Consider the following 24,806-nt stretch of genomic DNA (forward strand, 5'->3'; position numbering starts at 1 on the left):
GAAGTTGTATTTCTAATCTCTTCAAAATTTTTAAAATCTATCCAGTCCATACTCTCATCAAAAGAACACCTAACCTTAGTTTTGATGACAGAATAAAGCAATAACACCTTGAAAAGAAAAATAAAACACACTATTTCTACCCCACCAAACCCCTACATGCACTCCAGCTGTTTATTTCATCCTATTAGCAGAGCTAACAATGGGAAGATTCCATTCCAACTGCCCACAGAACCTGAGTTGCTTGGCTCTTCTTTCATTTCTTCCCCTCCCCAACTCCTCTATAACTTACAGACAACCTCCTCACTCTGCTGTCCATCTTCCCCCAACTGCTACCCAACAATTCACAGGCTCTCACAGATTGTCAGCACTGTGTTTAGGGACTTGAGAAGTACTCTTGTGGGACAGTGCAGTGTGTTAGTACAGCATTTTCCTGGACACAATGTCACTCTTTATAGCCAGTTGCAAATTAGTTTCCTCTTAAAAAAATAATACTCCTAATAAGACAGGTGCAAGGAGATTTTAAATAACCAAGATTAAAACTCACTTTGGTTTGCTCTGAGATCTGGTCCATTTCAGCATCATGCACAACGAAATTCCACACCACTACTCACATGAGCCATATATTCCATCTAAGAACTTCGGAAGTCTGCTTTCTGATGCTAACAAAAAAAAAACTACAAAAAAATCCTATCAATGGAGAATCTTCTTTCCCCTTTTTCCTATGCCTATAGCTCCTCATTCTTGGATTTTTATTTCTACAGATTTTTTTTCTTTAGTGATAGTGAAAGAGAGAGAGAGAGAGAGAGAGAGAGAAAGAGAGAGAAAGGGAGAGAGATGAGAAGCATCAACTCATACTTGTGGCACTTTAGTTGTTCACTGATTGATTCTCAGCCCAGTCAGTGACCCCTTGCTCAAGCCAGTGACCTTGGGCTCAAGCTGGTGAGCTAGTGACATTAGAGTTTTGAACCTGGGTCCTCAGCGTCCCAAGTGGACACCCTATCCTCCACGCCACCACCTGGTGAAGGCTCCTCATTCTTAGATTCTACAGTGTGTCCGTAAAGTCATGGTGCACTTTTGAACGGTCACAGGAAAGCAACAAAAGACAACAGAAATGTGAAATCTGCACCAAATAAAAGGAAAACCCTCCCAGTTTCTGTAGGATGATGTGGCAGCATGTGAGCATGCGCAGATGATGACGTTACACCGTGGATACAGCGGAGCAGCCCACAGCCATGCCAGTCAAGATGTGGATGGTACAGAGGAAAGTTCAGTGTGTTCTGTGGCTCGCTAAATTCGAATCCGTGACCAAAGTGCAACGTGAATATCGGCGCGTTTATAACAAAGCACCACCACATAGGAATAACATTACTCGGTGGGATAAGCAGTTGAAGGAAACCGGCAGTTTGGTGGAGAAACCCCATTCTGGTAGGCCATCAGTCAGTGACGAGTCTGTAGAGGCTATACGGGATAGCTACCTAAGGAGCCCTAAAAAATCTGTGCATGAGCCCACATCGAACTGCACTGAATAGGTATGAAACTGGGAGAGTTTTCCTTTTATTTGATGCAGATTTCACATTTCTATCGTCTTTCGTTGCTTTCCTATGACTGGTCAAAAGTGCACCATGACTTTATGGACACACTGTATTTGAGAATACTTTAAGCTCAGCTCTCAACAGCAACATTTACTACACACTTGTTGTGCAAAACTATTTAAAAGAAAATTCTGCAAATCACCAATATCATTTCATTACTGTTTCCATTCATTTTTTCTGCCACATGCTTCAGCAGCACACAAATACAATTATCTTCTGACAGTTGCTGTGACTGACTGACCCTCTTGCTACTACTAAAGCCTTCACATCAGCTTCCCAGTTGCCACTGGCTACACATGAGAGTCAGAAGCTGAAATAGCCTGAGAAGATCAGAGGATGTGGGTTAGAAAAACCTCTCACAAAATAGCAGGTCCAACCAATATACTAAGTCTTCTTTAAAATTTTAATTGGAAACAAACACCTATATAGTAATATTAAAAAACTGAAATCAAGCCTGACCAGGCGGTGGCGCAGTGGATAGAGTGTCGGACTGGGATGCGGAAGGACCCAGGTTCGAGACCCCAGGATAACCAGCTTGAGCATGGGCTCATCTGGCTTGAGCAAAATAGCTCACCAGCTTGGACCCAAGGTCACGGGCTCGAGCGGGGGGTTACTCAGTCTGCTGAAGGCCCGCGGTCAAGGCACATATGAGAAAGCAATCAATGAACAACTATGGTTTTGCAACAAAAAACTGATGATTGATGCTTCTCATCTCTCTCTCTGTTCCTGTCTGTCGGTCCCTCTCTATCCCTCTATCCGACTCTCCTCTGTCCCTCTAAAATAAATAAATAAATAAATAAAAATAATTTAAAAAAAAAACTGAAATCAATTTCACTGGATATCTAATTTTTCATTTCCAAGTTCTTTGATAGATTCAGCCTGCTTTTTTATGCTTTACTAAAGACTTATTATCTATTCTTTAATTCTTAGAATAACAATGCATCTTTGCTGATCCCTATATGAACTATAGGGAAGCTAGAGCTTAAAAGGAAGGATGTTAATTATCAGTTTTTCCACCGGAAAGAGACTGAAGAAAGGGAAGCTAGTAATCCAACTTTCAGAACTAATTTCAGGATTTAACTAGCCCCTGTTCACTTGGCAACAAAGACAGTGAATAGAAGCAAGAAAATCTTCCAAATAGCCTTTTAGGAAATTTCCACTTTCAAACTTGTTTTACATGCAAGTTAGAAAATAAATGATGGTGAAGAAACAAAATATAAGCAAGTAAATATTTAGAGTAAATGAACAGTATTTCTATAAAATATGTTAAGTATACTTAACTGACTTACCAAATAAGTGGCATTTATTTTTTGAAAAATAAAATTCTAGAACAAATATATAGATTCTGTCTCAAGGAAAATGGTACAAAAGTTCCCTTCTGATAGAAACAGCAGCCTCATCTGCAAAATAATATATAATTATTATTTTATAAAAAGATGTAGTTATCACTTCTTTGATACCTATCTGTGCATTTACCTCACACTATCTCATTTTGTGAATACTAAGTGATTTACCATTGATGCTGCAATGAAAATAAATATATACACATACAAGTACTTTTTTAGAAGCTCATCAACAAAACAGAATAAAGTAATGTCATTTTCTCTCATTCTCAGTCTTCTGAGAACTAGTCTGATGGAGCAGAAACACCTAGTAATTGCCAGCACGCACTCACACACACACACACAAAGGTGCAACAGAATAATACAAATGATCAGAAACACAAAAAGAAACTCAACTTCCAGTCAATACTATAGTTCTTACAGGGATGATACATGGTAAGAATATGCTGAATGAATGTTTGGATGGATGGATAAAAAAATAAGCCTCATCAGTTAGTAAAGAAATAAAAAATAAATATATTCTTCATTGCCCATCAAACAGGCAAAGATTTTTTTAAAAAGCAATAAGGTTCTGTTTTAGTGAATGCAGATTGAAAAATCATATAGAATGAAAAATGATAAGTGTAACGTCCATCTATATGGGCCACAGTAAATAAATTATGGTACATCTATACTATGGAAAACAATACAGACATTAAAAAGAATAATGTAGCTCTACACATAGTGACATAAAGATCTATAAAATTTATTAATAAGTTCTTTTAATGGCAAATTTAACAAGAAGTATACAAAACCAATAAAAAGGAAACTTTAAAATATTCCTGTGGGCCCTGGCTGGTTGGCTCAGCAGTACAGCGTCGGCCTGGCGTGTAGAAGTCCCGGTTGGATTCCCAGCCAGAGCACACAGAGAAGCACCCATCTGCTTCTCCACCCTACCCCCCTCCTTCCGCTCTATCTCTCTCTTCTCCCGCAGCCAAGGCTCCTTTGGAGCAAAGTTGGCCCCTGCGCTGAGGACGGTTCCATGGCCTCCACCTCAGGTGCTAGAATAGCTCTGATTGCAGTGGAGCAACGCCCTAGAGGGGCCGAAACTCACCCTGGTGGGCATGCCCCGAGCAGATCCCGGTTGGGCACATGCAGGAGTCTGTCTGTCTGCCTCTCCCCCTGCACGCCCCCCTCTTCTCACTTCGCAAAAATACATAATAAACAAACAAACAAAAACATTCCTGTGACACAAAAGTAGATTTGAACAAGTGGAAAGATATTCCTTGTGCTTGGATAGAACACACAGGTCAACATCATAGAGATGTCAGTTCTCCCTAAATTAATTTATGAGCTTACCGTAGTCCCAATAAAAATCCGAATACAAGGAAGATTTTTATGGAGACAGCTGCTACTAAAATTCAACAGAAAAACGAACATGTAAGAACAGCCAAAAAACAAAAAAAATTCTAGAAGCTAGCCCTTGATATACTATAATTGAAACTGTGATAATGATGCCAGAGTGAACAGTCTGGTGCAAAGTCCAGAAATAAACTAGATGGAAACTTAAAACATGATAAAGGTGGCATCTCAAAACATTGTGGCAAAATTGTATTTTTTAAAGAAAATATGCTGGAAAAAAAATTAACATTTATAAAAAGATTAGTAAGTTCACACAATATTCATTAAAAAAAAAAACCTCCAGAGGATTCCGGGATCCAAATTTAACAATTAAAACCATACAATAGAGGAAAATGTGTCATTTCCTCTATACCAGGGGTCCCCAAACTTTTTACACAGGGGGCCAGTTTACTGTCCCTCAGACCATTGGAGGGCTGGACTATAAAAAAAAAACTATGAATAAATCCCTATGCACACTACACATATCTTATTTTAAAGTAAAAAAAAAACAAAACAAAATGGGAACAAATACAATATTTAAAATAAAGAACAAATAAATTTAAATCAACAAACTGACTAGTATTTCAATGGGAACTATGCTCCTCTCACTGACAACCAATGAAAGAGGTGCCCCTTCCGGGAAGTGCGGCGGGGGCCGGATAGATGGCCTCAGGGGGCCGCATGTGGCCCGCGGGCCTAGTTTGGGGGCCCCTGCTCTATACCTTGGGTAAAAGGAAAGGTTTTCTAATTATTACCCAAAATTCACATGCAATGAAAAATTGGACTATATAAAAGTCTAAATAAATACACACATATATATACACCCTAACAAAGTCAAAGATCACTGGCAAACTGTAACACGTATCATTTACAAAGAGCTAATTTCCCTAATGTATTTTTTTAAAACACTTAAAAACTGAGGGAAGAAAAAAACTAAAAACCTGATAGAAAAATGAGCAAAAAATACAAGACAATTCACACAAAAAAATATTAAAATGACCTTCATACTTATGGAAAGATGTTTAAACTCACTGCTACTAAGAGAAAGGAATATTAAAACTATATGGAGATACCATTTCTTATCTATAAGTTCAACAAAAACTAAAAAGCATTACAACACACTCTGATGATAAGGTTGTGGAGAAACTAACACTCTCATACATTGCTGATAGAAATTCAAATTTGTACAACTCCCACAGAATGGGATTTAGCAATATTTTAAAAAGCTATGTACACTTTTAAACTTTGGACCCAACCATACCATTTTAGAAATTTACCCAAAAATATACTTTCAACATATGACAATGTATATGGACAAGGTTAGTCACTGAAGCACTGTTTGTAAATGCAAAATATTGGAAAAAGCATAAGAGAATGGTCAACATCCTCACAATAGAATACAATGCACCTTTTTAGGAGGAAGAGAAAGAGAGAGGGAAGGAAGAGGGAGGGAAGAAGGAGGGAGGAGAGTGAAATGAAATCGAGTAGATTCCAAAATATATTGAAAGGTTAAAAAAGCAAAGTACAAAAGAGGATCTATAGTATATTACATGTTGTGTAAAAAAGAAGAGGAAGTAAGAAAATAAATCTGTATCTCTTTTTCAAAAAACATGAAGGCTAATTCAGAGGATGAGAATGGGTCCCTATAGAGAGCAGTAGGATACAGGGTGGAAATGAAAGAATAAAAACTAAGTGACACTGCTCTAAGTATATATTTCTATACAATTCTAACTTTTGGAACAATATTAATGTTTCACATACTCAAAAATAAGATCAATTAGAAGAAAGAGAAAAACTTAGAATACAAATAGAATGGAACTATACTCCAAATGACTAATATAACTACACGGGGGAGGGAGTACGTTGGAAAGAGAAACTAATCCAAGAAACTTTTGAACATGGTTTTTATATCAGCAATGTCAGAAACATAATAGGAGCCACACATATAATTTAATATTTTCTAGTGGAAGCATTAAAATAGAGTAAAAATAGATAAAAATTAATTTTTAATGTTTTATCTGATATAACTAAAATATTTCAACATATAAAAAATATAAAATTATTAAATACTAAGTCCTCATTTCATACTAAGTTTTCAAAATTCAGTATACATTTTACACTTATGACAAATCTCAATTCATGTGGTTAGTGGCTGGCTACCCTATTGGACAGTGGAGATTTAGGCCAGGGGTCCCCAAACTGCAGTCCGCGGACCGCATGAGGTCCCCTGAGGCCATTTATCCGGCCCCCACTGCACTTCCGGAAGGGGCACCTCTTTCATTGGTGGTCAGTGAGAGTACTGTATATGGTGGCGCCGCAAAGCACGGCCTCGCTCACGTACAGTACTACTTCCGGTGACGCGGGAGGCTCCGGAAGCGCATCATATCACTTGTTCAGGCTGGCAATGACAAATATGGAACCGGACATTGACCATCTCATTAGCCAAAGCAGACCCATAGTTCCCATTGAAATACTGGTCAGTTTCTTGATTTAAATTTACTTGTTCTTTATTTTAAATGTTGTATTTGTTCCCATTTTGTTTTTTTACTTTAAAATAAGATACGTGTAGTGTGCATAGGGATTTGTTCATAGTTTTTTTTATAGTCCAGCCCTCCAATGGTCTGAGGGACAGTGAACTGGCCCCCTGTGTAAAAAGTTTGGGGAGCCCTGGCCGGTTGGCTCAGTGGTAGAGCATCAGCCTGGCGTGCGGAGGTCCTGGGTTCGATTCCCGGCCAGGGCACACAGGAGAAGCACCCATCTGCTTCTCCACCCCTCCCCCTCTCCTTCCTCTCTGTCTCTCTCTTCCCCTCCCCCAGCAAGGCTCCATTGGAGCAAAGATGGCCTGGGTGCTGGGGATGGCTCCTTGGCCTCTGCCCCAGGCACTAGAGTGGCTCTGGTCACAACAGAGCGACACCCCAGAGGGGCAGAGCATCGCCCCCTGGTGGGCGAGCCAGGTGGATCCCGGTCGGGCGCATGCGGGAGTCTGTCTGACTGTCTCTCCCCGTTTCCAGCTTCAGAAAAATACAAAAAAAAAAAAAAAAAAAAAAGTTTGGGGACCCCTGATTTAGACTATATGCTAAAGGAAAAAGTTATCAACAAAATTGAACTCTACTTACTATGTGTCTTTTAAATAGTGTATGAGTAAGCAATTCTTAACCTATTTTCTGATGTTCTAGAATTGAGCCAATAAATAAAAACATGAATAATGGGGCTAGGTTTCTCACTGGAAGGAGAGGGAGTTATACAAAATGAAGGATAAAATAAATTCTTCTATGTTGGATTAGAATCAGTAGTATCAATATAAATTCATTCCTTTCAGTGGACAGATAAAGATGTACTCTATTTCCCCATGTATAAGAAGTGCCCATGTATAAGACCCACCTTAATTTTGGGGCCTGAAATTTGAAAAAAAAAAAGGTGTTACATAAAGTTAATAAACTCAAGTTTTATTCATCATAAAATTCATACAACTCATCCACATGAAAAAGCAGGGATTGCAAGTAAAAAAATCTACAACCACTATATAAGACACCCAGTTTTTAGACCCCAAATTTTTCCCAAAAAGGTGCGTCTTTAACATGGGGAAATACGGTCTATGAATGTGTGTGGACTGGCACACATCTATCAAATGTATTCAATACCTAAAAGGCTGCTGAGAGGGCCTAAAAGCAATGACACACTGCAGCAATGAGGACATCTAGAGTCCAGATTCTGGCTTATAAAGCCATTTTCTATTTAAAGGAACCAGAGATTCCTGAAGAAATAACTCATTCTAAGGCTTGGGCTGGCAAAATATGAAATGGGCCTAGAAATCTTGTGGTAAAAAGTAAAGTACTCAAACAACAAGATCAAGCCTAAATGAGACAAATCAATTTGAAGGGTTTCCCACTGGCCAAATCAGGGCCAGCATCAAAATAATAAAATAAAGTATTATAATAAGCATAGAAGAAATGATGGAATTAGAAAATCATCATTTAGAAACCATGATAAAAATGATTCAGGCAGAAATCATTAACGGATACTAAAATTAGTGAGTACAAGTTCAAGAAATAACAATATTTACAGTGTCAAGTATTTTGTCAAAGATACTTCAGAATTACAAATTAAATATGAATGTATTTAATCCCACTAAAAATGATTAAAATGTAAGTTTTGTTACACATATTTTACCACCAAAAAACTATGAAAAGAAAAATAATTACCTCCACCTCGCAAAACCTAGCAGACACTACTTTAATAAAGTTGTAACATTACTTCTGTGATACTTCTACCAGAAATTGATAACCAGAATTCAATTATGAGAAAATATCAGATAAACTCAAATTAGAGGCATTCTACAAAATAACTGACCTGCGGTCTTCAAAAATGTCATTGTCATGAAAAGAACAAAGAAAGACTGAGGAAATGCTCCAGATTAACGAAAACTAGAGATAAAAAAACAATGCACTCCATGATCAAATTTTTATTTTTTTATAAAAATACATTATTGGGACAATGGGCAAAATTTTAACAAGCCTATAGATTAGATGATAATATTAAGTCAATATTAATTTCCTGATTTTGACAACTGCACCGTGGTCAGATAAAAGAATGACCTTGTTTTTAGAAAATGCACTCTCAAGTACATATTTAGGTATACAGGGGAAGAGGAACTGTACAAGATATATATGTATATATGTATGTATGTATATATGTACATATACACATATATGTGTATAGATATATGAGAGAGACAGAGACAAAGAAAGTGTTAATACCCTAGGTACCTGGGTGAATTTCTTGCACATTCTGTGGTCTGAAATAATGTCAACATAAATTAAAAAAAAAAAATGTTAGCACATTACTTGGCATGTAATCTTCATAAATGGCATCTGTTAGATGCTGTTAATGAGAATATTATCTCTAGATTCTGCACAAAAAACTCTCGACTCAAGACATATACATTTTTATGGTGGGAAAAAATGAGGGAAGAGCAAAATAATACACATGGTAAGTTTCACTTAAACATACGTGCACAAATACATAGATAAATGCATAGAAAAGATTAGAAAACATACAGTTAATAGTGGTTAGTTCTGGGTAGTGGAATTAAAGTGATTCTTATTTTCATCTTCACATCAGTATTTGTTAATGTGTGTGTGTGAGTGACTGAGACAGAAAGAGGGACAGATAGGGACAGACATGAGAAGCATCAATTCTTTGTTGCAGCTCCTTAGTTATTCATTGATTGCTTTCTCATATCAAGCCAGTAACCCCGTGCTCAAGCCAGATGAGCCTGTGCTCAGCCAGCGAACTCGGGGTTTCAAACCTGGGTCCTCTGCGTCTCAGTACAACGCTCTATCCACTGCACCACCGCCTGATCAGGCACTTTCTTATAATGAAGATGAACCACTTTTATGTTTTTTTCTGAAAATTATTTTTAGAAATTAAAGGTATAGCCCACAATCAAGGAAGGCATGACATCCTTCCTTTTCCATAACAGCGCCCTCTCAGCAGACCTACATTTTGTTACTGTATTGAGTACTATATTCTGTATTACTTTGCTTCATATATTAAAATTATAAGCTCACATAAAAATTGTCCAGTTATTCTTATCAAATCATTTCAGTCCTGTGGGTTAAGAGAGTGGAACGGACATACACATAAATAATTTTGCTTCTTTCCAAAAGCCTACTAAAATAACAGTCAAGTTCTTGTAAGGCATGTATTAACAAGGATGAAAAGAGTATGAGAGAAGAAAGAAAGTTACAAAACTTTGGAGGTTAGAACATACTCGGATGTTAACTGCATAGCAGACCCTGAAGAGCCAAATCCCAATCCAGCAGTCGAGAAAGCTGAGACCCACCTTAGTGTACAGCCACACATCCACACAAGAGTCAGGAAGTGCCCCGCCAGCACCACCACTGGAAGTGCAGGGTGGAAGGGGCATGGATGAAAGCTGTTTGAAGAGTAGCTAAATACTTAGATTCCCCTCCTCATCCCTGAAAGACTTGAGGTTATCTCTGCAGAATGTAAAATAGATGATCTCTGGTCTGGGGGGCTAAGTACTAAGGCCTTTAATACTGGGTGCTTATGTGAACATATTTGAACACTGAGATCTATTGCCCCCATCTTCATTCCCATACACCAGCTCCCAGAAAAATGCAAATTGTTCTAGACTGAAAGGGCCCTCTAAGTACCTACAAATAGCTAGCACAGCATAAAAATAGACAGAGACCCACACCAAAGCACAGCACTGTGAAATTTCAGAATACTGGGTACAAAAAAAAGAGATCCAACAAGGTCCAAACAAAAGAAGATTCATGTTAGCTTATGACTTCTAAAGAACAACAAAAGACAAGGGGGAGAAAAAAACACTATGCCTTCAGATTCTGAAGAAAAATAAGTACTTTCAACCTAGAATTTTACACTAACCCAAACTAAATTAAATGTATGGACAGAAAAAAAAAGACATTTTGACATGGAAAGGCTCAAAAAATTACCTCCCATGTACTCTTTCTTAGAAAATTACTAGAGGATTGAGAATTTCAAGTTCTTACAATTTTAAGGAAAAGACTGATTACAGCCATAATACAAAAGTTGTCAGGAGAACCAGTTTTAAATCCATTCAGTTGATAAGAATAACTTACTTCAGCACTCTTTTACAAGCCAACCAGTCTGAGACAGGTTCATTTCAATACATTCACCTCTGAGTACCAACCAATCACCAAGCCTCCCCAGTAACCAGGCATCTATAGATGTTAATACATATCTGCCTCCTAGTATCTTCTAATCTCTGAACTCCACACTCCCCAATAACACTATGTAAGATGAACAATCTGCTTTGTTCAAGGAGACTGTCCCTGATCAGATATTTTAAATAGTAAGTGATGGTCTCATCATCCTTTGAAACCAAATGAGGAAATAAATCAAAATAAAGAAAGGTATGGGATATGGAACACAGGATATTCAACACAAGAGAGAAGCAAAGGAATATTACTGAATGAGGATTCCAGGATGCTGACTGCGCCCCAGAAGTAGAAGACAACCTATCCAGACTGAAGCCATGTGACAGAGACAGGCATGGCTAAGGCTGTCAGCCCAATGTCTTTGCCATAGCCCCATCTTTTTAATCTGACACAACTACTAGCGGACGTGCTCTACCTAAGCAAAATGGTAAAAGAAGAAAGAGGAAGATAAGAGTTCCAACAATCTGGGAATCAAACCCAAAAGGAAAGAAAAGTCTAGGAATGACAACGAAGGGAAATCATCCCAGGAAAAGAACTGTGCGGCAAGCTGAGACGGTAGTCATAGATTAAAAAAAAATGAAGGTCTCCAGAAGAGAAGTTTTCAAGAATTTTTTTAAAAAGGAAAGTAAATGGGAACTGACAGATTACTCTGACCTTGTAAAAAACTGCACTGAAAGGCTACTATTTGTTACTGTCAGCAAACAAAATTTGCACAGGCATAATAACGTAAACACAACATTATTTGATTTAATTCTATGATAACTAAATTGAGGCTAGGAAGAAGTAGTGGTGGTGATGGTGGTTTAAGAATAGTAAAACTTGGCCTTGGCTGGTTTGCTCAGTGGATAGAGCATTGGCCCAGCATGCAGACATTCTAGGTTGATCCCCAGTCGGCACACGAGAAGCAACCATCTGCTTCTTTCCCTCCCTCTTCCCCTTCTCTCTCTTTTCTCCTCTCCTAGCCAGTGGCTCGACTGGTTCAAGCGTCTGCTCCAAGCACTGAGAATAGCTTGGTTAATTCGAGCATTGGCCCCAGATGAAGGTAGCCCAGTGGATCCCAGTTGAGGTGCATGAGAGAGTCTTGTCTCTCTATCTCCCCTCCTCTCACTTAAAAAAAAAAAAAGAACAGTAAAACTTTCTCTATCATAATAGAACTCTATATATAATGAGTAAATGGTGAATCAAAGAACAGTATTACATAAACATTTTAAAATATGGATATATAAATGCTAGAAGAAACAGCTTAAAGAGCTGATAGTGGTTACCTTTGGGAAAGGAATAGAGAGAGGGTAGGGATAGGACAAGAAATATATTGTTGTAAACCTTTTGTTATTACTACTTGACTTTATAAACTATGTTTTAAACTATGCTGTCTTAAAAATATAAATAATGACAATATATGAACTTCTAATCTTAAAATATATTGTTCAACAGTTAAAAATACACAAAAACATTTTCAATTGAAAGGGACAAAAAAAATTCTAGGAAAATTGCTATCCCTTTTTTGTTGGAAGACCTTCATATTTCTCACACTAAAAGAATACAGACATACAAAATACAGAGACTTTAAAAATAAAAATAAAAATTTAAAGTCAACAATTACCAATTAAGTGAACAGAGAGAACTGGGTACAAGAGGTCCTCGGGTTACAACACAGTTCCGTTCCTACAACAGTGACATATCCTGAATTTTGGTGTAAGTAAAAACACACCCTAGTCTAAGTCACTTACCTATCCCAACACAACTGTAAAGTCATCATCTAGAACATGAAAACACAACTAAGCCACAGAGAAAGGAAAGGACATAAATACTGTACACTGTACTGTAGTAACAGAAAAAAATGAGTGTAAAAAAAGTTTCTTCCTTTTATAACTGTGGTTGGTTTCACACTGGAAGGGGCACTGCAAGGTAGGAGTGACCTATTGGGAGGAGGAAGATGGAGAGGAAGGAGAACCTGCAGAAGGAGCTGGAGATACTGGGCCATAGGGGCTGATCCCTTTACATGCTCTAGGAAATGCATCACTGTGTATTCTTCTACTATGCACAACCAAACTAGTTCACCCACATAGTCTGTAAGATGGATGCTGGCATAAGCCGAAACATTAAGTTTCAATTTCTTTAAGTTTTTAGGGGAGCGAGCAATCGTCAACTTGAAATGTCATATGTTGAGCCTGTTGTAACCCAAGGACACCCTGTAATTGTAATACTAGAAGGATTGTAGGTGTAACCTTACCTACAGATGCATTAATAATCAGGAATGTACAAATAATACATTGAATTAAATCTGCTCATGTATCTACTTGGGCAAAATACTTTAAAATTAAAACTAAATAGGCTCTAGCCCTGGCCGGTTGGCTCAGCGGTAGAGCGTCGGCCTGGCATGCCGGGGATCCGGGTTCGATTCCCGGCCAGGGCACATAGGAGAAGCGCCCATTTGCTTCTCCACCCCCCCCCCTTCCTCTCTGTCTCTCTCTTCCCCTCCTGCAGCCAAGGCTCCATTGGAGCAAGGATGGCCCGGGCGCTGGGGATGGCTCCTTGGCCTCTGCCCCAGGCGCTAGAGTGGCTCTGGTCACGGCAGAGCGACGCCCCGGAGGGGCAGAGCATCGCCCCCTGGTGGGCAGAGCATCGCCCCTGGTGGGCGTGCCGGGTGGATCCCGGTCGGGCGCATGCAGGAGTCTGTCTGACTGTCTCTCCCCGTTTCCAGCTTCAGAAAAAAAAAAAAAAAAAACTATATAGGTTCTAAACGGTTGGCTCAGTGGCAGAGCGTCGGCCCAGCATGTGGATATCCCGGGTTCAATTCCTGGTCAGGGCACGCAAGAGAGGCGACCATCTGCTTCTCCCCCTCTACCCCCTCCTTTTCTCTCTCTCTCTGCTCCTCCTGAAGCCATGGCTCAATTGATTCAAGTGCACTGGCCCCAGGCACTAAGGAGGGCTGTGTGGAGCTTCCATCTCTGGCACTAAAAATAGCTTGATTGCGAGCATGGCCCCAGATGGGCAGAGCATCAGCCCCACATGGGGTTGCCAGGTGGATCCCAGTCAGAGCACATGCCGGAGTCTGTCTATCTTTCCTCCTCTCACTTGGAAACAAAGAAAAAACTAAAAGATAAAATAAAATAAAAACTATATGACATTATGAAGTGAAAAATAAATTCTTCAATCTTGAACTCAGTGTAAGAGGCAAAGAAATATTTCAGGCTACTCAAGGAAAGAAACAAGAACCACAATACAAAAAAGAAACACTATTGCAAAAGAGGAAAGAATAGCAATATCACCTTTACAAAGTTGGTGGCAAAAACCAAGAACGTCATGCTTCTGGGGCTCATCAATTCCAGTACTCAACAAATCACTGGTTCTCACACTGGGAAAATTAAGAGGTCTGAAAGGTCAGTACTGAAAGATAGTCACATCGAGTTTGAAACACCTGGGATGGTTGAAGAGAATTACCAATCATTAAACAAATCAAAACTACTTTTGCCTGACCAGGCGGTGGCACAATGGATAGAGTGTCAGACTGGGACATGGAGGACCCAGGTTCAAAATTCCAAGGTCGCCGGCTTGAATGTAGGCTCATCTTGCTTGAGTGCAGGCTCATCCACTTGAGTATGGGGTCACTGGCTTGAGCAAGGGGTCGCTCCCTCTGCTGTAGCCCCCGGTCAAGGCACATGAGAAGTAATCAATGAACAACTAAGGTGCTGCAATGAAGACTTGTCTGTCTGTTCCTATCTGTCCCTTTCTCTCTCTGTCACACACACACAAAAAACCTTTTATTTCCAGGTCTTTTCCTAAAACAAAAAAAGGAAATGAAGGCACAAAAGTTCTGGGAAGATTCTCATGATAAAAATGTTTATAACCACTAAGATTGGCTAATATAAATTCATCTTTTTCTAGCACGAGGTTATTAATTCCAGTCTAAAATCTCTTATCCAAAACTCTTGGGGTCAAATAAGCTAGAGAATTCAAACTTTTTTTTCAGACTTTAGAAAGGTTAGTATGATACATATTCCATATGTTACAAAATAATCCAACCAGAGTCTGAGGCAATGCTCTGTAATTAATTAAACACATTAATATTTTTGTGGAACAAAAGTATAAATCTGGCCCTGGCCAGTGGCTCAGTGGATAGAGCATCAGCCTGGCATACGGATGTCCGCGTTCGATTTCTGGTCAGGGCATACAGGAGAGCCAACCATTTGCTTCTCACCCCCCCCCCCTCCCTCTTCCCCTCCCTCTGGCAGCCAGTGGCTCGACTGGTTCAAGTGTGGCCCAGGCATTGAGGATAGTTCCGCTGGAGTGCATCAGCCTCAGGAGCTAAAAATAGCTGGGTACTTGGGCATTGGCCCCAGATGGGTTGCCAGGTAGATCCTGGTTGGGGTGCATGGGGAGTCTGCCTCACTATTTCCCCTCCTCTCACCTTAAAAAAAATAAAGTATAAATCATTATAATTACATGCAATGAACAGACTACTAACAAGCTTCCATCAGTGCAGATTGGCCTTAGCTAACAACTGAATTTGCCACAGCCTTCTTAAAAACTTTCTATTTTCACAACAGTTTAAATTTTAGAAAGCATGGATAAGGAATTACAGACCTCAAACTGGTTACATCTAAGAGGTGAGATTATAGGTGGATTTTATTTTTTCCTGATTCCCAAAACTTTCTACAGTATCATATTATTTACATGAATCAGATTTACAAAATAAGTTAAATTTTAAAAGGGGATGGGACAAAGCCAAGTATAGAAAATGACCAACATGTAAACTGGGTTAAAAAGAGAAATAAGATCTTGCTCAGACCCCAAGTCAAGATAATAATTTAAAATAGCTTTGAGTTTAAAAGTTTTTAAAAATTTAGTATGTTTTTAAATTGAATTAACATCATTAGCATTACTAAGATTCAAAAGGATATTTATCCACTGACATTCAAAAAGTGATGTTTTATTAACTTATTTTTAACTAGTTTAATGTTTAAGTTACTACTTCTCAGCAGCAACCGTTTGTGACAGACTGTCTTTCCAAAGCTGGTACCTACCCTCCCCCCATAATGTCTGTCATATAATGTGACTCTGCCACTCCTGTGAGAACTGGGTTCAGTGCAACCGCTGCTGTCCTTGAATTTGGCAAGCTTGAGTCCCTACATGACCTCCAACGCTAAGGCACAAAAGGCAGCACAGCTTCCACTTGGTTCTCTTGAGATGTTTACTCTTAGAAAACAGCTGCTACCATGATGTAGTGACGCTCAAATCAGTCTATGTGGAGAAAGGGGTATGGAGGTGTCCTGGGGATGGCCAACATCAATCATGAAACACTTACGTGAAGAAGACTCCAGCTTCTAACTGCCAGCCAGCAAGTCAGCACCAGCTCTCAAGTCTTTCCAGACAAGTCATCTCCACACTGCCCAATCTGAATGCCAAAAGAATGCCTAGCATAATAAATTCGGTGCTTTACATCACTAAGTTTCAGAGTGGCTTGCTACACAACAAAAGCTAACCAGAAAAAGCACCCTTTCCTAGTTCAGTAGCTTCATATTAAACACACATGCACACACACACCCTAAAATCAAGCTTTTCACGACTTTAAGGAAAATCCAATCTGCCAATGAGAAATTGGGAAGACCTGTTTAAATAAAAGTTTCTACTTAGGGAATTTAACAATTCATCTCAAACATGTTCTGAGTACCTATAATACAGGGTGGGGCAAAAGTAAGTTTACAGTTGTGAGTACTCAAAACATAATTTATTAATTATTGTATTATTTCCCACATGAACTGTAAACCTACTTTTGCTCCACCCTGTATGTAAAACACTTTGCTAAATGTCTAAGACACAAAGATGAATATTAAGATCATTAATCCACAGAGGGAGGAAATAAAAAAAGTATACAAATAGTTTATAAGAAGTACCTAAGCGCCAAAGTGAGAATATAAAATTAACTCAACCACAAATAATTTATAAAATCATTTGGACTTACAAACAGAGCCTTTTGATTCCCTTAGAAAAACAGAAGAATTTTAGTAAATACCTAGAAAAGATGATTGGATAAAAACATAAAAATGTATATTTGGTTACCTGTTGATATTGTGCGTGTTTTTTGTTGTTCTTACAAAAATTTCCTATATTTTCCAAGTTGTTTACAGAAAGCGTGTATTAGATTTTTTTTTTAATTTCTAAACAAGAAAATAATAGTTTTCTTTCATTTTTTTTAAAAATATGTTTAAACTACTTTGAAAAGAGTCAAGTAAGTAGTTGACAGGTCTGTAACACATAAGCTGGCTTGGTGTTTGCATTTGAATGTGCAAAATAAGTTTAGTATTTAAGGAAAAATGTTAGCGTAATAAAAACCACATAAAACATACCTGCTTTTCATCCCTTTCCTAGCTAATTACAAATATTTACAAGTTCTCCCCAAACAGATAAAACCAAACTCAATAAACTCTCCATTTCTTGGCCATGCCCTCCTGGTTGGTCCCTCTCACATTCTCAGTCTCCTCTCTGCATCGGTCTGTCCTCATATCGAAGTGGGCCCTTCTCTCTACATCTCTGATTACTCCTTTCTACCTCTGCTTGTCTGTCTCTCTCACTCTTTCCCACTTCCCTCTATCTCTGATATACACAGATTCCCTCTCTGCCTGTTGTATGTGCTTTCTTCTCTGCCTATTGTATGTGCCTTCTTCTCTCTTCCCAACAGTTACCCACCCCTTTTCCCAGATATTCTTGTTAACTTTTCCCACTAATCTTTATAAACAAGCAGGGTTGGTATTAACATCCCTATTTTATAGATGGTAAGGAAACACAAACAGGACTACTGGTACAAATTTAAGAGGTCAGTATTTAAATACAAGTGCTTTCTTTCTTTCTTTGAAATTCTTCAGGCAGTCCATGGCAAAGAACTTGAAAGAGCCCAACTACAAGCCAATATTGACACTACCTATATTTTTTTCTAAGGGGAAAATCACATTATCAAGGATTTTGCCCATATTTTTGCCTCTGCCCCCAGTTAAATGGGCATGAACTATTAGCCATTTGACTATTCCAGAAAACCACACCATTATATTCACAAGTTAACCTGTTAATTGGGAAGTTTACTAGACACCAGAACCTGCTGTTTCCAACATTGATTCTCTGCTTTTCTACTTTTATCCCTAGTCAGAAACCAGCTACATTTGACATAAAAAAAAGATACAAGAGGAACAACAAATATTTTAAAACCAAAAAGTAAATTTGAAGAATTTTAAACTATACAGAAGGCTAGCAAGAAACTGAAAAATGCACACCATGGACTGGGAGCAACTGGTCCATGTTTTACTGAGAGAGGAGAAAAATCCTCTCCAGATGCAGTCTTACTGCTGCTGACCAACATCCTATAACTACTTCTATCTGAAGCTCTGACAACTGGAGTTTCTCCCTAATTCAATAAGCTCTGGCATTACCTGGGCTTCATCCATCCTGCTGGGCACATTAATGGAAAACTCTGGTTTCCCCACTAACTAAGAGTACATTATTGTGGTTGCTGGCATAAGCTAGGATTCTCTCTCAAGACATGAATAGCTTCGTTCCAATTCTTCTCACTTCTCCTATGGGTGGGAAGTCTGCAACAGATACAGTTCAACAACTAAATAACTAAATTATACTTCAGGTTAGTGGTCATCAAAGTCATCCTGCAGGTCACCAATTTTATACATAATGTGAGGGCTAGTCTTATATTTATACAGCTTTATAATTACAAATCTATACTTTAAGCCTGACCAGGTGACTGGCACAGTGGATAGAGCTTCAACCTGGGACACTGAGGACCCAAGTTCGAAACTCCGAGTTCAGTGACTTGAGCATGGGCTCATTTGGCTTGAGCAGGAGCTCACCAGCTTGAGCACAGGTCACTGGCTTGAGCCTAAAGGTCACTGGCTTGAAGCCCAGGGTCGCTGGCTTCAACCCAAGGTCACTAGCTTGAGCAACGGATCACTGGCTCACCTGGAGCCCCCGAGTCAAGGCACATATAAGAAAGCCATCAATAAACAACTAGAGCCTGACCAGGCGGTGGCACAATGGGTAGAGCATAGGACTGGGATGCAGAAGAGCCAGGTTCTATACCCCGAGGTCACCAGCTTGAGCGCAGGCTCATCTGGCTTGAGCACAGCTCACCAGTTTGAACCCAAGGTTGCTAGCTTAAGGAAGGGGTCACTCGGTCTGCTGTAGCCCCCCAGGGTCAAGGCACATATGAGAAAGCAACCAATGAACAACTAAGGTGCCACAAAGAACAATTGATGCTTCTCATCTCTCTCCCTTCCTGTCTGACAGTCCCTATCTGTCCCTCCCTCCATCTCTATCACTAACTAAACAACTAGAGAGCTGCAACTAAGAGTTGATGCTTATCATCTCTCTCCCTTTCAGTCTGTCCCTGTCTATCCATCTCTTCCTCTCTCTAGCTAAAAAAATAAAAGACAAAACAAAATAAAATAAAAATCTATACTTTTATTTTCAGCACTAGTTCATTTACTTCTCTTATATCTAATGAGTATAACAATGCCGACTCAACAATAAAAAAGTCGTCTTCATTCTGGTGAGATATTTTGTGACTAGTTAGCTCATAGAGCTAATGAGGACAGGGTCATAGATTCAAACACACTGACCAATTAGCTTTGTTGTTTTTCAGGGTCCTGTGGTCACAATCAACAACTTTAACCTTGGCTAAAAGAATACACTGATCATGTAAAGTACTGGGCAAATGATATAAGATGCATCGCCAAAATCCATGACTATTAGAAAAATATAATAAAAAGTTGAAAACAGTAATAATAAAACCACCATCTATCTTTTACTAAGCCTGGCTAGTATGTACTGAATTCAAACAATCTCTAATATTTTCAGTCATGCGGGTTGGTATTATTATCCCTGTTTTACAGATTATGAGAAAATAATGATTATATGAACCAATGTCACAAAATTAGCAAGCAGAAGAGCCTGGGTTCAAACCTTGGTCTCTCTGACTCCAAAAGCTTAGGTTATTTCCACAATACTGTCCTGTCTCTCTAGAGCAGGGGTCTCAAACTCGCAGCCCGCCGAACAATTTTGTACTGATTTTTTTTTTGTTTTCAACTGCAGTGAGAAAAGTGTTGCGTAACAGTTGCCTTTTGTAGACCTAGTGCGGCCCGCCAAACGGCTGTGATCTTGCTCTGCGGCCCACATGCTGAGTTGAGTTTGAGACCCCTGATAGAGCATGCCTTCGGGACATAGGACAATCAACAAAATGTCCTTCTTCGGAACTATTCAGCACAGTAACCACTAACTGAGCCTTCACTATGCACACTTAGATGCTACAGCTGAGGATGAGTCTACCTTCCAAAAACTTCTTTTAAGTAAAAAAAGTCAAAAAACAAAAATATTTAAAACACAAAAGAAAAAAGAACACACAGCAAAGTAGATTTTAATGAAAGTGATTACTGCTATAGTTTTGTACACAAATCTGTAGTAAAAAAAATATTTATCTTGCTGATACATGACTAATGGTAAGAATGAAACTGACAAAGCAGAGCCAGAGATACCACATCAAAAAAAGAGAGTGAAGGAAACATTTTCTAAACATCTGAATCAACCAACATCTTGCAGTCAGCAGGTTGAAGAAATTTAAAATAAATATTTCATTTCTTAATCTGAAGACTCTGCTTTAACCAAGAAGTCAGTTTTTCCTATTAGGTTTTTCTCCTAGGTATCTCTAAACTCTCATTCCTTACATATACAACCCAAATCAGTGCCACCATCAGCATCAGTCTCTAGTCACTAAGAGTTTCCACCTTCAAAAATTGAGGTCATCCTTGAATGAATAAAAATAACAAGACCCTGACATATCTGCCTATAGGACACTTCAGATCAAAAGACACACATGGACTGAGTACAGAAATGGAAAAAGGTAGGTATTTCATGAAAATATAAACAAACAAAAAAAGCTGGGATTGCTATACTTATATCAGACAAAACAGACTTTAAAATAAGGCTGTAACAAGAAACAAAGAAGGACCCAGCAATTCCACTTCTGGGTGCTTAGCTGAAGAAAACAAAACTCTAAAAAGATATATGCACCTCTATGTTCACTGCAGCATTATGTACAACAGCCATGATATGGAAGCAACCTAGGTGTTCATCAATAGACAAATTAATGAGGAAGTAGATATGTGTGTGTGTTGTGTGTGCATACACACACACATGAATATAAATCAGCCATGAAAAAGAATGAAATCTTATAATTTGCAAAAACATGGATAGACCTAGAAGGTATTATGCTAAGTGAAGTAAGTCAGAGAAAGACAAATACTGGATCATTGCAATTATATGTGGAATCTAAAGAAACTAACAAATGAACAAACAAACTGAAAGAGAAAAACTGACAGTTGCCAGAGGAGTGGGGGAATGGGCAAAAAGGTGAAGGGATTGAAAGGTACAGACTTATAAGTAAGTCATGAGGAAGTAAGGCACAACTGAGGGAATACAGTTAATAATATTACAATAATTTGTACAGTGACAGATGGTCACTGGACTTTTCATGGTGATCACTTTGTAAGGTATATAAATGTCAAATCACTATGTGGTATGTCAACTAATATTATACTGTATGTCAACTATACTTTAATTTAAAAGAGCTTTACATTCAACAATAAAATTGTTTGTTTTTGGACCCTACCCACTACACTAAACTTAGAGAGTCAAACAGTCTGGCTTTTTAAAAAATGTGGGGTGTGGTGGGGAAATCAAAAATGCTCTATAAAGCATTATCCCAATTTGACAAAGTTGCAGGTTCAATCCCATCAGGGCACACACAAGAAGCAACTAATGAATGCATACATAAGTAGAATAACAAATCGATGTTTCTCTCTCTCTCTCTTTCCCTTCCTCTAAAATCAATAAATTAAAAAAAAATTTTTAATGCTCTATAAAACTCTGTCCTAGTCAATCAATAGTTAGTATCTAAGTCATAAACATAGATAATTGTTCTGTTATAAGCTACAAATGCAGAAAGAAAACTGCATTTTTACTACAGGTTATAAATGAAACATCACATCCCAACAATCTTTTCACAACAGCATTTTGAAAACCTCTAAAAGTGAAAAGTAGCATAATATAATCTTTACATAAAATTCAATTGCTTAAAAAAAAACCCTGCAATCTGAAAACTTGGTTACAGTACTTTAAGTTTACAGGTTAAGCCTAACTATTCTCACTATAAGTTTTAAAGTCTAAAGAAAATATTTTATCTAAAATTATTTATCATTATGAATGTCACCAATTACAATAGCAACAAAATAATGAGCACCTACTGCAGGCACTATAAGCTCTTTATATTCATATCTCATTTAATCTTTACACACACCTTGTGAGGTAAATGCTATATTATCTCCATGTTAGAGATTAGTAAACAGTCTTAGAAATCAACTAACTTGCCAAAAATCATAAACTGTAAGTCACAGCACCAGGATTTGAACTCAAATTTGTCCAACTTTGTACACTCAACTAATTCATCAATCTACCAACCTCTGTTTCTGAAACAAATTCAAATAGTTTTCAACCGAGTTCAGAATAAATACAAGTTAAAATTACCTACCTATTCCTCCAAACCCATAAATTTTGATTGTAAAATCCCCATTCTCTACATGGGAAAGAAAAATAAGGCAAAAAGCCACCTGCTTTGAGTCTCAGAGTTTAACTGCCAGAAAAGGAAACAGGCTGGAATACCGGCTATTTATATTCTGAATTCTAACTTGAAGGAAAAACAGACTCCTAACACATAACACCTAGGCTAGGTGAAGATAATCTACCATAATATTTGAGCTAGTGTGCACACGAGGTTAGTGGGATTGTGTTCGAATCAGAGCTAGGTTTAGCTCCAGTAGTATCTGACCGGAGGGCGGGGCACAAGACCTGCTGGGGACTGGCACTAGTTTCGCACGGTATCTGAGATACTCGGAGACAAGGGGGGGGGGGGGGGGGGGGTGGACAGCTGTCTGTGCTGGGAGGAGGGAAATATCCAAATTCTGGTGGACCTTAAAATCCAAAGTTCAAAACTGACCCCACAGGTGATAGATATCCCCTCTTCACCGGAAACATGGCATAAGAACACTTGTAAGGCTTCTATTCGTTTCTAAAGACATTTCCCCAGTTTACTAACTCACGTCATCTTCATAAAGATCATGACCATGTTTAAATTCATGAAGACATGAATGTCACTTTAAAATTCAAGAGAGAAGGCTACAGTTACATCTGAAACATGCTTTCTCACGCGTTTCAAGAGAGAAGGCTACAGTTACATCTGAAACATGCTTTCTCACGTGTTTCAAGAGAGAAGGCTACAGTTACATCTGAAACATGCTTTCTCACGTGTTTCAAGAGAGAAGGCTACAGTTACATCTGAAACATGCTTTCTCACGTGTATCGTTTCTGCTGAAGCCCAGCACACTGGAAGGCAGACAGGCCAAAGACTACTAACCCCATTTTTCATACAGGGAAGCCGAGGCTGCGGTAAACGGGCCATGAACGATCACAGGTGCAGCAAGTGCAAGACCTGAGACACCTTCCCCCAGGACACCAGGCTCAAGTCCCGGGATTCTTCCCTTAACTGGGAGAGGCGACTTTACAGATAAGAAAACTTCAGTAACCGGCCCTGGGGTTTCCCGAGGGCCTCCCAAGCAAACCAGGAAGTGCATCCTCCCGCATAGGTTGCTCACTCCGGCCCATAGCCCGGGGCTCCCGGCAGCGGAGCGGACTCACTCCAAAGATCGCGGCCCGGAAGTCACCCGCTGCCTCGGGGGTCGTTTCGAGGTGGCTTCTGTGGCCCCCAGCCTTGTACCCCTGAGTCGCCACGGACCCGCTCAATACCTGTTGAAACCTAGAACCGGAACGTCCCCTCCACGGGGAATATCTGGGGCGAGCGCCCTCAATGGGTACGCAACCCCTGGCAGAGCACAACTCGGGAGGGTCCCCCGCAACCCAAGTCCCTCAGGGGTCGAAGGGCAAGAGCTTCCCAGTAACCTCTGCCCCAGGCGGGGACCCGCCCCGCGCGTCACGTGAGACAAAAAATACCAATAACAAACAAAAGAGAAAGGAACTCTGGGCCCAGCTGTGAAGGGTAAAGTGAACGCTACGAGTCCCAGCTCGGAGTTTGGAGGGAGGGAGGGAAAGGCAGGGAGGCAGGATGCTCGTTACCAGGGGCGCCGTTGCTCTACTTCCACCGCCTCCTCGTAGCTCTTGCTCTTCCGCTTGCGCCGCTGGGGCGTTCGCCAGGCCTTGACTCCGCCCCCAGCGCCCAGGGTCTTCTGGGGGTTGTAGTCCCCGGCCGCGCAGCCTGCCTCCCAGTCACGAGGTGGGGGGCGGGGCTGGCAAAATGACAGCTGGGGAAGGTGTTTACGCTCGCGTCTGCCCAACCCTTCCCCTTCCCCTTCCCCTCAGCCCACTCAATCATACCATTCCTCTTCTTCATAGCCAAGTTTCTTGAAAAAGTAGTCTGAATTCGCCGTCCCTACTTCCTCTTTCGTCGTCTGCGCTACAACTTCGGCGGCCACAGAAAATGCCCTTGTTACCATTGATGTCCTTGTTGCTAAATTATTCAGAGGTAGTTTCAGGTCCTTTCTAAGCCAAGCATTCGGCACCGTTTGACGCTGTTGGACATTCTTTATCACTTATTTTCTGACACTAGTCAGGTTTTCCTTCTTGCTCAATCTCCACGGATTCTTGTTCTAACCCACCTCTTATATATTAGTGTTTTCCAGAGTTCTTGACATTGCAGT

The 24,806-nt window shown here is 39.6% G+C and overlaps 1 protein-coding gene across 2 annotated transcripts in view; it reads right to left on the reverse strand.

Moving 5' to 3' along the window:
• The window catches only part of R3HCC1L (R3H domain and coiled-coil containing 1 like), a 103,351-nt gene extending 79,040 nt beyond the window's left edge, over positions 1-24,311 (reverse strand). Inside the window, exon 1 of one of the 2 annotated variants that reach the window (XM_066355300.1) lies at positions 24,226-24,311. The gene's annotated coding sequence lies outside the window, so the exon portion shown is untranslated. Of the gene's footprint in view, positions 1-23,898; positions 24,025-24,225 lie in introns of those variants that run through there. The other variant, XM_066355302.1, reaches the window with a different exon arrangement.
• Positions 24,312-24,806: the final 495 nt, after the last annotated feature.

The sequence above is a fragment of the Saccopteryx leptura genome, chromosome 13, assembly GCF_036850995.1.
Source record: "Saccopteryx leptura isolate mSacLep1 chromosome 13, mSacLep1_pri_phased_curated, whole genome shotgun sequence".
NCBI lineage: Eukaryota > Metazoa > Chordata > Mammalia > Chiroptera > Emballonuridae > Saccopteryx > Saccopteryx leptura.